Source organism: Pseudochaenichthys georgianus, unplaced genomic scaffold, assembly GCF_902827115.2.
Source record: "Pseudochaenichthys georgianus unplaced genomic scaffold, fPseGeo1.2 scaffold_454_arrow_ctg1, whole genome shotgun sequence".
NCBI lineage: Eukaryota > Metazoa > Chordata > Actinopteri > Perciformes > Channichthyidae > Pseudochaenichthys > Pseudochaenichthys georgianus.
In genome coordinates, this window is record NW_027263019.1 from 180,196 (window position 1) to 195,532 (window position 15,337).

The 15,337-nt window shown below is 42.7% G+C and overlaps 1 long non-coding RNA gene across 1 annotated transcript; it reads left to right on the forward strand.

Moving 5' to 3' along the window:
- The first annotated feature begins 88 nt into the window (after positions 1 to 88).
- On the forward strand, positions 89 to 11,530 carry LOC117442693 (uncharacterized). The gene is made up of 4 exons (XR_004551544.2): positions 89 to 230; positions 10,924 to 11,040; positions 11,224 to 11,305; positions 11,398 to 11,530. It is a non-coding gene; the product is annotated as an uncharacterized lncRNA (long non-coding RNA).
- The last annotated feature ends 3,807 nt before the right edge of the window (positions 11,531 to 15,337 follow it).

The window sequence follows — 15,337 nt, forward strand, 5'->3', positions numbered from 1 at the left end:
ACCCAACAGGACACAGGTGAGGGGGGGGGGAGGAGACAACACAGGGCACCAGGTGCACACAATCAACGACAGACATGGGGAAAGGGACACTTTTCAACAACAAAAAACGAAACAACCTGTAACAGAGGCCGAGATCTATGAGCCCAGAGATCACCTCCGTGACAAGCACCAACCCAATTCCAGGAAGAGGTCCAATCTGCCCCGGGTCTGCATCGTGACACAGTTGTTTGGTGTGTATCTTTATTTGGACATTTGGTTGTTAGCATAGCCTCCAATCACAGTGGGTAACATTGTCAGGAAGCAGAACAATTATACTTTAATACATTTCCAAATGACACCCACAAATATTTTTCTAAGGTCAGATATTGTTTCTTGCATCCATTTAAAATGTTTACAAGAGCCGCATTCACACCGCAGGACTTTCCCTGGTACTTTGGTTCTTTAGTTCCGTTAGTACCAATAATGTCGCGTTCACACCGCCGGGACTACTCAGTGCCGGGAACTCTTTTGGCCATTTTCAGTCCCTGCTAGAGAGGTGGTACGAACCTGGTGATAAAAGAGTGCCAATTTCTATTCTATTTCTATTGGCTGGGCGAATTGCAAACCACGCCCCGTTAGACTCTGAATTTTGTTTTTGTTAGGCAGCCATTTTTTTCCTCGCTACAAAACCACATCCACACCTGAGCGAGTGGTTTTTTTGTACTTTAAAGCAGTTATGACCACACGTACTACAACACCGGAGCGGTGGAATGATGAGGAAGTGTCGGCGCTTCTGGCAATTTACTCCAAGGACGGGATGCAGCAGCTTCTACAGAAAGCAGTTCCCAACTCCAAATGTTTTGAGCGATGTTCGCTACTTGAGCTGGGAATCGTGCACAGTGCACACGGATGCCGGGTAAAAATAAAGAAACTCAGGCAGGACTATAAAAAAATTAAAGACCACAATAATAAGAGTGGTAACGATTTTCTATTGTTATTATATATATATATATTGCCACTGTTTTTTAATACTGACACCTAACTTGCACTAAGGCGTGTCTGCTGCTATATATATTGCCACTGTTACATTGTTTTGAAACTACTTACACTTTATTTTACATTGCACACTGTTATTTAACTTCTATTTACATGCATACGACACACCTGGAACAGCATGATGCCGTTATTGTTATGTCTTGACTGTGCAATAAAACAAACAAACTGGCGAAGCTTTATTTATTGTGTCCCACCCCAAATTTGCAGAATAGAAGAATGTGAGAGCAGACAGGTGTCGGTGGTTGAATTGATCAGAAACACAAGTCTTACACACACAAACACAAGTAATTTATCATGTCATTTGTTTTAGATAAATAAGGGCAAAAAACACCAAACAAGGGTTGATGTCCTTTTCCAAAATCAGCCTGAGGGGGTAATATATAATAAATACATAAAGATACAGTCCATTGTTATAATGGGGTATTTTATTTGTAAATTACCCTTATGAACTCCATCATGTCTGAGGTCGGAAAGTAAACAAACGCCTCATACAGCGGATGGGCTTTATACCCCCCCCCCCCCCCCCCCCGTGTAGTTCTTCTTCTCTCGTTTTTTTTTGGACTCGCCGTGAAGTGGTTTTGCGGCCTGCCAGTAAACCCAGAGAAGAAGAAGACGAAGTGACGTCAGCGTAATCTTGCCTCAGGGAAAGTACTGCGGTGTGAATGCGATTGGCACTTGCCCCCTGGCGGATTCAGTGCCGTGGTATTTGAGTGCTGGCACTAAAGTACGGCAAGTCCTGCGGTGTGAAAGCGGCTAAGAAGGATTGTGCAGGAGTATGACAAAAGTGCTGTTGTCAGTTTAGACAAAAAACAGGAAGAGGATCAACATCCTTTTGTAAATATGACTGTCATGCATATATTATGTATTTGAAAATAATTATTCAACTGTCTTCTCACTGCAGCAACTACACAAATGTGTATGCACTTATTAGATAAGATTAGAATCTTGAATGACCACACAGCCAGGCTGGTGGAATTTGTGTTCAGTGCAGAGTATTACAGCTTGTTCCATACAATTCAACATACAATAAACAGACAATAAAAAGTACAACACACAGCACAGGGCAAAGACATGTCATAACATAAAGTTCAAGGTGTGGTGGATTGTTATTGTTCATTGGGTTTATTTAGAGTCCATTTAGTGTCCGTATTGCAAAGGGGAAGAAGCTGTTTTTGAAGCGAGCGGTTTTGGCGGACAGTGACCTGTAGCGCGTCCCTGAGGGCAGAAGTTGGAAGACATGGTGACCTGGGTGGGAGGGGTCAGAAATGATTTTCTTTGCCCTTGTGACAGTTCGTTGGTGGTGAAGTGATTCGAGTGATGGAAGGGGACTGCAGGTGATTTTTTTATGCTTTATTGATGATACGTTGAAGTTTATTCCGGGAGAGGTTGTCTGAACTGCTGTACCAGACCAACACATCCTCACTCCCAGGTCGGCCTATGTTGACGTTATGTCAAGTCCCCTGCCGGCTTTTTCCAACGCAAGGGGGGGGGCCTTAGCGTCCATTTTCAACGCAAGGGGGGGGGCCTTAGCGTCCATTTTCAACGCAAGGGGGGGGCCCTTAGCGTCCATTTTCAGCTTTCCGGGATGTCCATGTGCTTCTATGGACGCTCATGGAAGCACGGCATTCGTTTGTGTCAACTGCCCTTAAAGGCAATGAAGACACTACACTACCCAGAATCCCCAGCTATCGTTTGGACACCATGTGCTCTGTTTGACAAACCCCGTGATAGTCCTCAAGCTCTGTGATTGGAGAGTGTGCTCCGAGGGTTACCGAGCCTCGAACAACACTTGAAATGGGATGGAACCACGGCAGACTGTTCAAAACTGGATTTGAACGGGTCCACCGCGTCCCCCCCCTCCCCCACCCCGTCCCCAGAACTACACATGCTGGCTATTCTGTTTCGCAACATGTTCTCTATGGCACGTCTCTACTGGGAGTTGTAGTTTTAAAAGACGTTTTCGTATTTCCCATAATAAGAAGTTGCCAGTATTAAACTGTGTACATCCCTGGAGGTTTAGGGGACAGGAAACACTCACATTTAAAACATATAATTAATAAATGGGTGAAAATTGCTGGTGCCCATAATGGGCAGTATTAATATATATACCCACACGCCAGCTAAGGTCAGAAGAGCTTTATTTAACAGCTGGACTTATGTTTGTGACCCCTCCTGTTGTTAATTGATAACATTACATTACATTACATTAATTGATAAGCCTGAAACATGCACTTGTCAAGGTTCAGAGGCACATTTTGCAAATATGGCAGTAGCCATCGATCAGCTTAAGATAAGATATACTTTATTGATCCCAAGTTGGAACATTTGCGTTACATCAGCATGTGTAACAGTTAAATATGCAGTGGTGTTTATTTGAAAATCATTTAGTATAATCACACAAATTCTGTGTTTTATATTTAACAATTCTGTGTTCTTTATTTATTGATTGTTCAATACCTGACAAGGCCGGAGATGAAATATCTGCATACATCATAAGAGTATAATACATTATGTATAATATCAGTTAAAATAAGTGCTTCAACATAGTTAACATTGCTGGAGGTATGCACAAATATTGATAGATGTCTTGTAATGCACTGTTGAGGAACCTGCGACCCAAGTTTTTCATTCAATGCAGAACTACACCATAGTTGTGTTAGGCCTATATGATATGTCAATAAACCTTAGAAAATCTTGAAATCTTGAACGGGATGTGCAAAATAGTCATTATATACAGTCTTTAATTAACTATTAGTAGAGAATAACGAGTAATGAATATACTTTATAGGGATCCTATTAATATCTAATAATAAAAATAATGAAATTCAATAACATGCTTTAACCACCAGGTGTCTCTTTATATCATCTGTGCACCTTTATGGTGTAAATACAGCCTATCTACCAATTGGATCAAATATAAAAGTGAGCCGAATTAGTGTTGATACGGCAAGGAGACGTATTGTGTGAAAAGAAATGTAAGATGTTGTTTAATGGCTGATATATTTATGATCCACGTCACGTTTTCAGTTCCTCATGTTTGTCTTCTCATCAGGGCTATAAATACAGAACTACGGCAGATATGTAATATTTAATGCAGCCGAACCGTGTACTACAATGCCGTTATGTGATGACTTTCAAAGAGAAAAGCAAGCACACTCGGAATAAGGTATTATTTTATTTTTTTTAAATGTTTTCGGTCTGTTTCCGGTATTTGTTAATGACGATGTGCTGTGAGATGTGAGACTGGAATTGCACAAGGGGAAATAACGTATCTTTAGATGCGGATTTTGTTAAACTAATATGTTTGCGCTGTGGACCAACACTATACATTGACGGGGAAGGGGGTAGCAATACAGATAACACCATTAAACAGTTACACAACATAACATAAATAATATCGATAGCAGCGTCCCTAGCAACCACCTTGGTAACAATGAAAACGTTGGACGCAATTTCCTGAAGTAATCTTCGTAATAACTAGCAAACTAAAGATCATGTACATCCACTGCACACATAATCTGAAATAACAACTCATATTTCTCGCATCAAATGACATCAAAACGCATTTTAATGGCCAAACTAACTTTAAAATAGGCATTTTACACCCAGAATAAAACGAAGTTCGGCCATGTTTTCTTTTTCTGCAGGGAGAAATGATAGCTGGGGATTCTGGGTAGTGTAGTGTCTTCTGCCACCCTTTACTCCGAAAAAAAGATTTGTTTCTCCGAATCGAAGGGGAAAAATACAAAAGCATTGCACACAATTTAAACCAATCAATGTTGTGTAATTAACAAGGATAATCTGGTGTTTTTTAGTCGATGAGTAGTGCAGATATCACTGTAAAATCAATCGTCAGTAAGGGGAATATTTACTTCCGGGTGTACAATTCTCCGCTATCCAATGAGAATGGACGCTCACATTGCCTTTAAGGGCAGTGGACACAAACGAATGCCGTGCTTCCATGAGCGTCCATAGAAGCACATGGACATCCCGGAAAGCTGAAAATGGACGCTAAGGCCCCCCCCCCTTGCGTTGAAAATGGACGCTAAGGCCCCCCCCCCTTGCGTTGAAAATGGACGCTAAGGCCCCCCCCCTTGCGTTGGAAAAAGCCGGCAGGGGACTTGACATAACGTCAATATAGGCCGACCTGGGAGTGAGGATGTGTTGACCAGACGGTGATGGATGATGTGAGGATGCTTTGGATGATGGCTGTGTAGAACTGGATTAGGAGATGTTTCCTCACTCTGTATTTCTTTTTAGATGTGGTCTGTGTTGGTCTTCCATTTGAGGTTATTGCTTATGTGAGTGCCAAGACATGCGAGTGATTCTGTGGTGGAAATGAGTTTGCCGGAGATAGATAGAGGTGATTTGGGCTGTGGCTTTCGCCTGAAGTCGATGATTATTTCTTGGGTTTTTGCTGTGTTAAGTAGGAGGTTGTTTTCTGAGCACCAGGTGACTGCTTGATGGATCTGAGTGAGGTATTGTGTTTCATTATTATTTGAGATGAGTCCTGTTATTGTTGTGTCATCTGCGTATTTATATATGTTGACTGTGGGGTGCTGAGATGTGAGTTGGTTTGTGTAGAGTGAGAATAACCAGCCTTGGACACAGCCTTGTGGAGCTCCTATACTGAGGTGCAGAGGGAGAGATGTGGAGTTATTTATTTTGACCCGTTGTTGTCTGTTCCAGAGGAAGCTGTGGATCCAGTGACAGATGCAGGGGTCAGTGTTCATGTCCATTAATTTATTGAAGAGTTTTTCCGGGTTGATGGTGTTGAAAGCGGAGCTGAAGTCCAGGAACAAGATGTGGGCATAGGTGTTGGGGGATTCCAGGTGTTGTAGAGTGTGATGGATTGCCAGGTTGACAGCGTCATCAACGGATCTGTTGGTTCTGTAAGAAAATTGATATGGATCCATGAGGGGGGAGGTGTTGGTTTTTAGGTGCCTGAGAATGATGCGCTCAAATGATTTCATCGCCACAGATGTGAGGGCTATGGGTCTGTAGTCATTGAGGCAGGATATTTTATTAGACTTGGGTTCAGGGATGATAGTGTATTCCTTAAAACAGTGAGGAACTGAACACTGGCAGAGGGAGGAGTTGAAGATGTTGGTGAAAACAGGGGCCAGTTCTGCAGCACAGTGATGGAGTGCCGCAGGGCTGATGTTGTCTGGGCCTGCCGCCTTGTTTCTCTTCAGTCTCCTGAACGTGCACCTCACCTCTGCCTCTTTGATGAGGAATGGTGGGAGAGGGGGGGAGATGGGGGTGATAGTGGAGAAACTGGAGAATGATCAAACCTGCTGTAGAAGGCGTTCAGTTTGTCCGGAAGCTGATGGTCATTTTCAGGTGTGGGGGGAGGCTTTGTTTTGTAGTTGGTGAGGACCTGAAGTTTTTTCCAAACTGTCCTAGTGTTATTGTTTGAAATGTCCTGTTCTATCTTTGAAGCATAATTGAATTTGGCTTTTCTTATTCCAGATCTAAGTTTGTATTTTGCAGCCATATAGTCCTCTTTATTTCCGGATTTGTATGCATAGTTTTTGTCCTTTCTTAATTGTTGAATTTCTTTGGTGAACCAGGGCTTATTGTTGTTGTGTTGTTTTACTGTTTTCGTCGGGATGCACATCAGTTGCTCACAAAATTGGACATATGACGTCACTGTGTCGGTGTAGGCATGGAGGTCCCCAGCTGCGTTGAAAACTTCCCAATCAGTGCATGCGAAGCATGCGAAGCATCCACGCAACTTTTCGATGGCTTCTGTGGACCAGGACTTGGAGGATTTTATTGGTGTTTCCGAGGATTTCAATTGTTGTTTGTACTTCGGGATAAGCAGCAGCATTGTGTGGTCCGACTTGCCGATCGGAGCTCCCGCAGAAGCACGGTAAGCCTCCTTGAGTGGAGTATAGCAGTGGTCGAGTGTGTTGTTTCCTCTGCTGGGGCAGGTAACTTGCTGGTGGTAGTTGGGAAGCTCCGTGGACAGATTGGTGTGGTTGAAGTCGCCTAACACAATTATTGCTGCGTCTGGATGTGCGTTTCCACGGAGGAGCAGGGTGCGAACTGTAGGGGAGCAGGGGGAGCTATAGCTCCCCTAGTGGTGACATGAGCTCCCCATGGAACATGGTTTGTGAAATTTGGGGGGAGCTCTCTAACACACACCCTCCCGAGCTTGAATGACACACAGAGACCAATCGAGGGCATTAGTATGATCTGTATGAAAGTGGCCATGTCGGCAGGCCACATCATGTAGACAGCCAGTCACCCTCTGTGAGGCAGAGTCAGACCCACATTTGCACAGCGTTGCGTTCACAATACATACATAAGAAAAAAATTCCTCAGGCCAGCAGGCCACTTAGCAGGCCAGGCCATCGGGAAACCTCCCGGTCCTCCCGATGGCCAGTCCGGGCCTGGATATGATGACCAAACAAATTCCATTTTGGGCATGTTTTTTATGATTCATGAAAAAAGTGTCGCCTGCTTGCACGCTGCCCGCAGCTCCACCCACTACCCACTCACTCACAAACTCGTTTAGTTAGCACTGCATGTTTACCAGGCATTGTTGCTGCTGCTGACATGTCGGGAAAAAAAAAAAACGTACCTTGGGCAATTTCTATAAAAAGACGGCCAAACAACCTGATCAAGAAGACCAACCGAATGTAGCTGGTGGTAGCACATCGTAGCCTACGTTGTGACTGCTGCTACAACAGAACCGAGAGGGGAGGGAGCTAATGTCAGTGCTAGTGCTAACTTGACAGCTAACGTTAACTTGGGGGCTGAAGAGACACAAGAAGACGAGCCGTTGTGTTGTGTGTGTGTGGCGTCGCGTCTCTCCAGGCAGTGAGAGGGTTGTGTTGTGCTATAGCTGTATTATTAATATTAATATTGTTCATGGTTGGTGCCGCTGCTGCTCTTATCGCGTGTGTTCAGCTCTGTGTAGGCTGCAGACATAATAGGCTGCCCATGCCATGTGAAACAATGTAGCCTGTTTTTGAGTCATTTTAAGTTGATTTAATTAAACAGTCAAACGTTACATTGGTGGTCCGTGGATTATTTATTATCAAGTTGATTGAAGTTTGCGTAGCCCATACATGCTGGGGAAATCTGTTGACATGAACATGATCCATCGGGACGTTTCATGTAAATGTAGACCTGTGGCACCACCCCATGTGCAACAGGTTTTCTCTTTATAATAGACCTATGTATGTGCTGTTGCTATTAATGCACGGATCAGCATTTACCCCACCCCCCCCCCACCCCCCCCCCCCCCCCCCCCCCCCCCCGCAAAAAATAAATAAATCCCGGCTCCCCCGGAGACCGTGGTATAGTTCGCACACTGCGGAGGAGATGTGACTGGCTAGATCGCTCATGGTGGTGTTAGCGTTAGCCTCAGGTGGAATGTAAACACCGATTATGATTATCGATGCAAACTCTCTGGGAAGGTAGAGGGTCTGCATTTGACAGTTAGATGCTCCAGAAGTGGGGAACATGCATGGCTTAGCGAGGTGGAGTTTGTGCACCAGCGATGGTTGACCATAATGCATATTCCACCACCTTTAGATTTGTGTGTTAGTTCCACGGACCTGTCGGCTCGGTGGAGTGTGTATCCTGCGAGTGATACTGCTTGGTCGGGAATCGAATGATCCAGCCAGGTTTCAGTCAGGCAGATGGCGGAGCAGTCACCGTAGGTTTTGTTTGACTGGATCAGGAGGTGAAGTTCATCCATCTTGTGCCTGAGAGATCTTACATTTGACAGCAGAAGGGCAGGGAGTGGGAGTCGGTATGGGCGCCTCTTGAACTGCGATAGGACACCAGAGCGCCTGCTCCCTTTGCCGGTTTGCTGCCATGGCGTTGGGAGGCCAGGTGAAACAGGTCATATTTCCTTCGGGAAAGACGTTGATGACTCCAAAACTGCATGTTGGTTGTGTCATTATTGATAGCCAGTCTGAGCCAGAAGACAAAATGGAGCAAAGGTATTCATTGTTACTATGACTTACCACTTAATTTTTCTATTCTATACTATAAATCTTATTACTAGCTTCATCATATAATATTACAATATATCACTTTGTCTTTCCCAGCACAGAATACCATCACGTCAGCAACTGTTTGTGCCCCATGGCGGTGTGACTTTCCCAGCCGCTCACTGTCTCAAAATCTGATTCTAAATGTTTAATGTTCTCTATAAAGATAGAAGTAATACACAATTATGAATGTATAACATAAGCTGGTTTGTGTATTTAATCATGCATTGGTCTACAATTGAATGATGGCTTCTACATATTTCACATAAACAGACAATGAAAAAATGTGTCCTTCATGCTGATAACTAGTGTATGCATCTGCCAATTAGTATTCTAAACAGAGCAGTGTGTTGAATCCTTATTTCTTGAATTTGAAACAGATACAATAAAAAAAAAGTGAATTTACTGTTGTGTTCAACTTCTGCCGCAAACTGTACATGTTTGCCACAGGAGCCACAGAACACTTGAACTGTCCCCAGATGTTGGCCACAGAAAGTGATGTGGTAAATCCATTTATTCAAGTGAATCAAAAACACATAGTCTAAATAGTGGTTAGCTAAATAAATAGGAAGATACATCATGTTTACTGTTGAATCTGTGTTCTGTCTCCCTCTCCTTGAATGTCTTCTCTATATTTGTTCTTGAGCTAGTCTAATGCACACTACTCTCCTGTCATTACTTTGTCCCTCTTCACATTGTCTCTCTCTCTCTCTCTCTCTCTCTCTCTCTCTCTCTCTCTCTCTCTCTCTCTCTCTCTCTCTCTCTATTCAATTAAATAGCTTAGTTACAGGCAATTGCTAAAGCTCTGTATAGTTGCAACATCTATACGCAAATACATACATATAAACAAACTGCTAAGAATTCAAATGTCCTTTTTCCGCGGTACTCACTTTGGCCCGTGTTATTTGCCTGCACTTGATTTGTCATCTCTTTTAACAATGTTATTCCCTCACTTTATCTTCTCTTCAAGTGAAGCTCTCCTCTCCTCAGCTGGTGTAGTAGTTAGACACGCTAACGCTAGCTATATAAATATGACGCTCTATGTATAAAAACAAAACGTACCTTCTTATATCTTTCTCCACTTAAATTAACTTTCTTTCCTCCGATTTCCATCAATCTTGTTCGTTCTCTCTATGTCTGGTCATACACCAATCTGTTCCACGTAGCGCGCCCCCTAGAGGCCTGGAGCACTTCCGGAATGTTTTTTTATGTATGTGTTTTGGGATGTCTACATGCTTTGGACTTTGCATATCGTTTTGGTATTTGCAGCGTTTTTTTGTTGCGTTTGTTTTTGGGGTTTGTGTGTTGTATTTAGCTTGCATAATTTCTGTAAATGCAGCGTTTTTCTGTTGTATTTGTTTGTTTTTCATTTCATTATTTGCAGGTGTTTCCTGCTTATGTATGCGTTTTGGGCCGTTGTGCAGCGTTTGCACCTGCCGGCCACCGTACCTATGAACCATTTTTGCTGAAACAAAACACAACTCTAACGCCAAGCGTCTGAATTAGCGCTAAGCTAAAGAGTGCTATGATAAATGCACCCAAATGACCCAGAAGTGGGTTTTTTGTGCTAAATCTCTCTAAAAAGATCCAATGTCACTTGTGTTGCATCAATCTTGATACAGGGTACTTATTATATGTTATAGTTTGGATTCCAAGCTTTAAGTCTACTATCCCATCATTCAAGGGTGATTTTCACTATAAGTAATGGTTTTTTTTTGGAGGGAAACTATCATTTTCATTTTTTTATTATGTTCAATCTGAATTTACTTTAAAATAAAAAACATCTATATTTATGCATCTAACTTTGCATTAGTTAACTTGAAGTGTTAATGTATTGTGTTCTTTATTTATTGTTTAATGTGTTGTGTTTTTTCAGGCATTAAAATGGATTCACCCTCCAAAATTCCTCAAATCCAGGACAGCGAGGCAGAGACACTCCGGGGTCGGGAGAGGGCCAACTGTTCATTGCAACTAAAACATGTGAATGACAAAAGTATGTATTGAGCTTTAAAAATATGTGATAATGACTCTATAATATAAGAATAATAAAGGGAGCCTCTGTTTCCCTCTCCTGACAGACCGTCAGTATCACTCATGTAGCTGGCTGTGCTTGCTGGCTGTACTTCAGTTGTGATTTTGCGCTTTATATATTTAAAAAAAACATCTTCAATTTCAGGGGTGGCACGGGGGGGGCAGCCCCATGTCTCAAGAATCACTGGTCTAAATGCTGCAGGACACTGCCTCATTTGCAACTGATGGTAAATGTTTGTCCTTCAAGTTTCAAAAGTATGACTGTGATTGTACACTTCTGCTATACTACTGTAGTGTTACATTGACTGTTTCTTTTTAGGCTGGACTGATGGAGTATCCCCATTGTGTTTTAGTCTTCAAAAATGAACATGTAATTGAATTAAATCTGTCCTCTATGAGTGGAAGGTATCTTAACCATGTCATATGATCCTTCATGATATGAAGGAGGAGGACAACTGACTGTCCTTTTATTTATTTATATAAATGTTCTTGTGTATAAATAAATGTGTTAAGTTAATTTGTTTCATGTGGTTGTTGGTTTACAATTGACAGTTCACTTTCAGGGTATGAGTTATAATGTTAAGGGGGGGGGGGGGGGTGTTATTCAGGGTGTTGTGTATTAACTGTTGTAAATAACACAATATTATTAGTAATAATTACATTACCAGCAATTAATTGCTATAGATAGCATGATGTTGTTTTTCCAGAAATCCTCATCCACACAATTTAATTTCCCTAAATCAGGAAGAGCATTATTTATGATACAATGCAACTGTATTGTCACCTTACAGTTTATTCACATCGTTCGGCAGTTGTATGTAAAATAGGTATTATATGTGCTATTATGGGTTAGTCAGCAGGTGGCAGTAATGAGCAGTGATTCATTAGGAGATTAGATGTAGATGGAAATACTTTATTCAAACCAAAGTGGGAATTATTTTTGTCATAGTACCATGTAAACAGGTATAAGTCAAAGTTTAAATATGATACATTAAACTATAAGCATTAACATTACCTCATGAAATATGCGCACACTTTAACACATTTCAGGAACCCAAATCCGAACATTGGATAACCTCAGGTTCATTTAGTCTCAGATCACTTCCACATGTTCTCCATCAGTTTCGTATGGCACCTTGGACATAACACAAGAAGAGCTTTTTGTTTTTGAAAGACAAACCTTTATTAATGATCCAAACATTTAATTTGATCACACAAGTGTGTTCAATTATTTCATGATCAGTTTCACTTTATCCACCATGAATGTGTTTCATCTCAGCCATTTCAAACAGAATGATACATGATTTCCTTATTAATTATTATCATGATAAGTTATGTTCTATAAAACATCAGAGTCTATTTGGACAACAACAACAACAACAACAACAACAACAACAACAACAACAACAACAACAACAACAACAATTAGTCTTCAAAACAATAACTGTAATATTATACAATGTATTTCCCGAGCAAAGACTCTAAGCTATTTACAGGAGAATAATAAATAATGTCCTTATTGATTATAATCATGAAAGTGAGTAATATCATTTTAAAATAGAGAATGCAATTCCTGAAGAAATTGCTAGTGGGAATGCTTTATGCTGAAAAGCTGACGCTGAACTGCTATGCTGAAATGTAATGTGGAAGAAAAAAGTGAATAATTTAGATTGAAATGTTACATGAACCCTGGGGGCTTGAATGTGTGATGAGAGAAGAAAATAAAGTAAAAAGGCTTGGAAAAGCAGCAGAATATTTGAACTGCAAACTTTTGAACTAACTTGATGGCGAATGATCTGTCGCCATGCCAACGGCATTTGGTGACATCCCATAATACGCTTAGGTGCGTTGATGGCTGCATCGTTACCAAAACCTGTGAAGTTTTGGGGCGTTTGGAGCAGTTTCACTGAAGTTATGAGAAAGCCGTGTTTCATGGCGAGCATCGTGTTGCCATGGCAACGGCATTTGAAGAAATCTCAAAACTGTCCCGTAGATGTCTTCACGGCCGGACTGTTGGCACACATGTGAAGTTTTAGCACTTTTTGACAATTTTCATAGGAGTTATAGCGACATCGTCTTTTATTGTGAGATCTCAGATTTGGCGTAGAGCTGTTGAGGCATGGACCGGTGATATAAAAGTGAAGATTGGGGGACGATTGGACCGTGTCCATTGGACTTACAGCGACATCGTGTTTCATGGCGAGTGGTCTGTCGCCATGGCAACGGCATTTGATGACACCCCATAATACGCTTAGATGCGTTGATGGCTGCATTGTTACCAAACCTGGGAAGTTTTGGGCTGTTTGGAGTAGTTTCACTGATGTTATAAGAAAACCGTGTTTCAATGCGAGCATTGTGTTGCCATGGTAACGGCATTTGAAGAAACCTCAAAACTGTCCCGTAGATCAGAGGTTCTCAATTGTTTTTCAGCCAAGGACCCCTTACAAGATAGAGAATACACCAAGGACCCCCTCATTCTGATTTGTGATTTTGGGCTATATAAATAAAAATTGACTTGATTTGACATGTATGTCCCTTGGAATAATCTGACGTAGCCTATTTTTTACACTTCTATAGTCTTAGTTATGTGAAACTCTGTGAGTTGGGGGAACATGTCTGTAATGCCATTTTGCACCTGCCTTCTCCAGATCGCTGTTTTGGCACGGAATGCCTGGATTTTGTCGCTTACCTCCAGGATAGAGGCATATCTGCCTTGAACGGACAAACTGAGATCGTTCAATAAGTTGAACACATCTGCGAGGTAGGCGAGCTGTGCGATCCATTCGGGGTCCGAGAAGAGTGCTGCAGTGGTTGGCTTGTCATTCTGGATGAACTCACACAGCTCTGAGCGCAGTTCGTACACCCGCTGTAGCACTTTTCCACAGGAGAGCCAACACACCTCTGAATGGAACAGCAGGGTGTCCTGTCCTGCGCCCATCTCCCTGCAGAGCTGGCCGAATAAACGGGACTGTGGCTTACACTTGATGTGGTTGACCACAGATACCACCGTGCTGAGAACGGACTGTAGCTCAGGACTCAACGATTTTGACGCCAGAGCCTGCCTGTGCAGCATGCAGTGGGTAGCTATCATCATTGGATTGCGCTCCTTGGCACGAGCAACCACCCCACTATTGCGTCCGGTCATGGCAGCTGCCCCATCCGTGCAAATCGCAATGTAATTCTCCCAACTCACATTGCCAGTCTCCATGAACATATCTATAACATTGAACATCTCTTCACCTGTTGCTCGCCCCGTCAACTCTTGACAAAATAAAAAATCTTCCTGAATCCTTCCTTCCCACGGGTAGCGAACCAGCGCGATGAGCTGCGCAGAGCCGGACACATCAGTGGACTCATCCAATTGAACCGCGAATTTAGACCCTCTCAGTCTTTCCAGCAGTTGTGATTTGATATCAGCAGAAATGTCCTCAATTCGTCGTCTGATGGTGTCATTTGACAGAGGTACACTTCTCAATTTGGCAGCCGCATCTTTCCCCACCATCACCTCACACAGATCCACCGCAGCAGGGAGCAGTAGTTCCTCCGCTATTGTGTGGGGCTTTCGCGCCGTACGTTACGTCCACACAGCAGCTTTTCAAAAATCTTGAAAATCTTGGAGCTGGGTGTGTCTGAAAGCTTGGGGATTTTTTGTGAGCAACGCAACCAACAACCAATCACATGAATCTCCCGCCCCCGACATACTAAGCAAAAAACCCCGGGGATTTTATGCGAGCAATATATATATATATATATAAACTCCCCAAACAGGCGAAAACCTACCAGTTTCACCCACTGTCTCTGCCACCTCCCTCCATGCCTGGTTCCTCCGGTTTGTATCCCGTTAATAGTTCTGGTCGTAAAGAACCGGGTGATTTGCTACCGTAATTTCTCGTTTGGAATATGAGGAAATGAACTGCGGTCTGGTTCTCCCTGCTTACACGCGGTTTGATTGGCTAGCGCTTCTACTGTCAGATTTGCATAAACGTGATTTGATTGGCTGACGCTTCCAGCTCATCTTCAAAAGTTGAACATTGCTCAACTTTTGAATCCTGGAAATCCTGGAAATCTTCGCTTCGCTCCCCCACAATGCAGTTCGGCGAAAAGCGAGGCAAAGTGACGTCATCCCCATTCAAAGTCAATGGGCAGAGAAGCGTTGCAAGCGGTGGAAGATTCGTCTAAAGCTGCTGTGTGGATGTACGGTAAAGCTGCTGTGTGGACATACCGTTAGCAATCCTCTGCGCTACCAGGTAGAAGGCCCG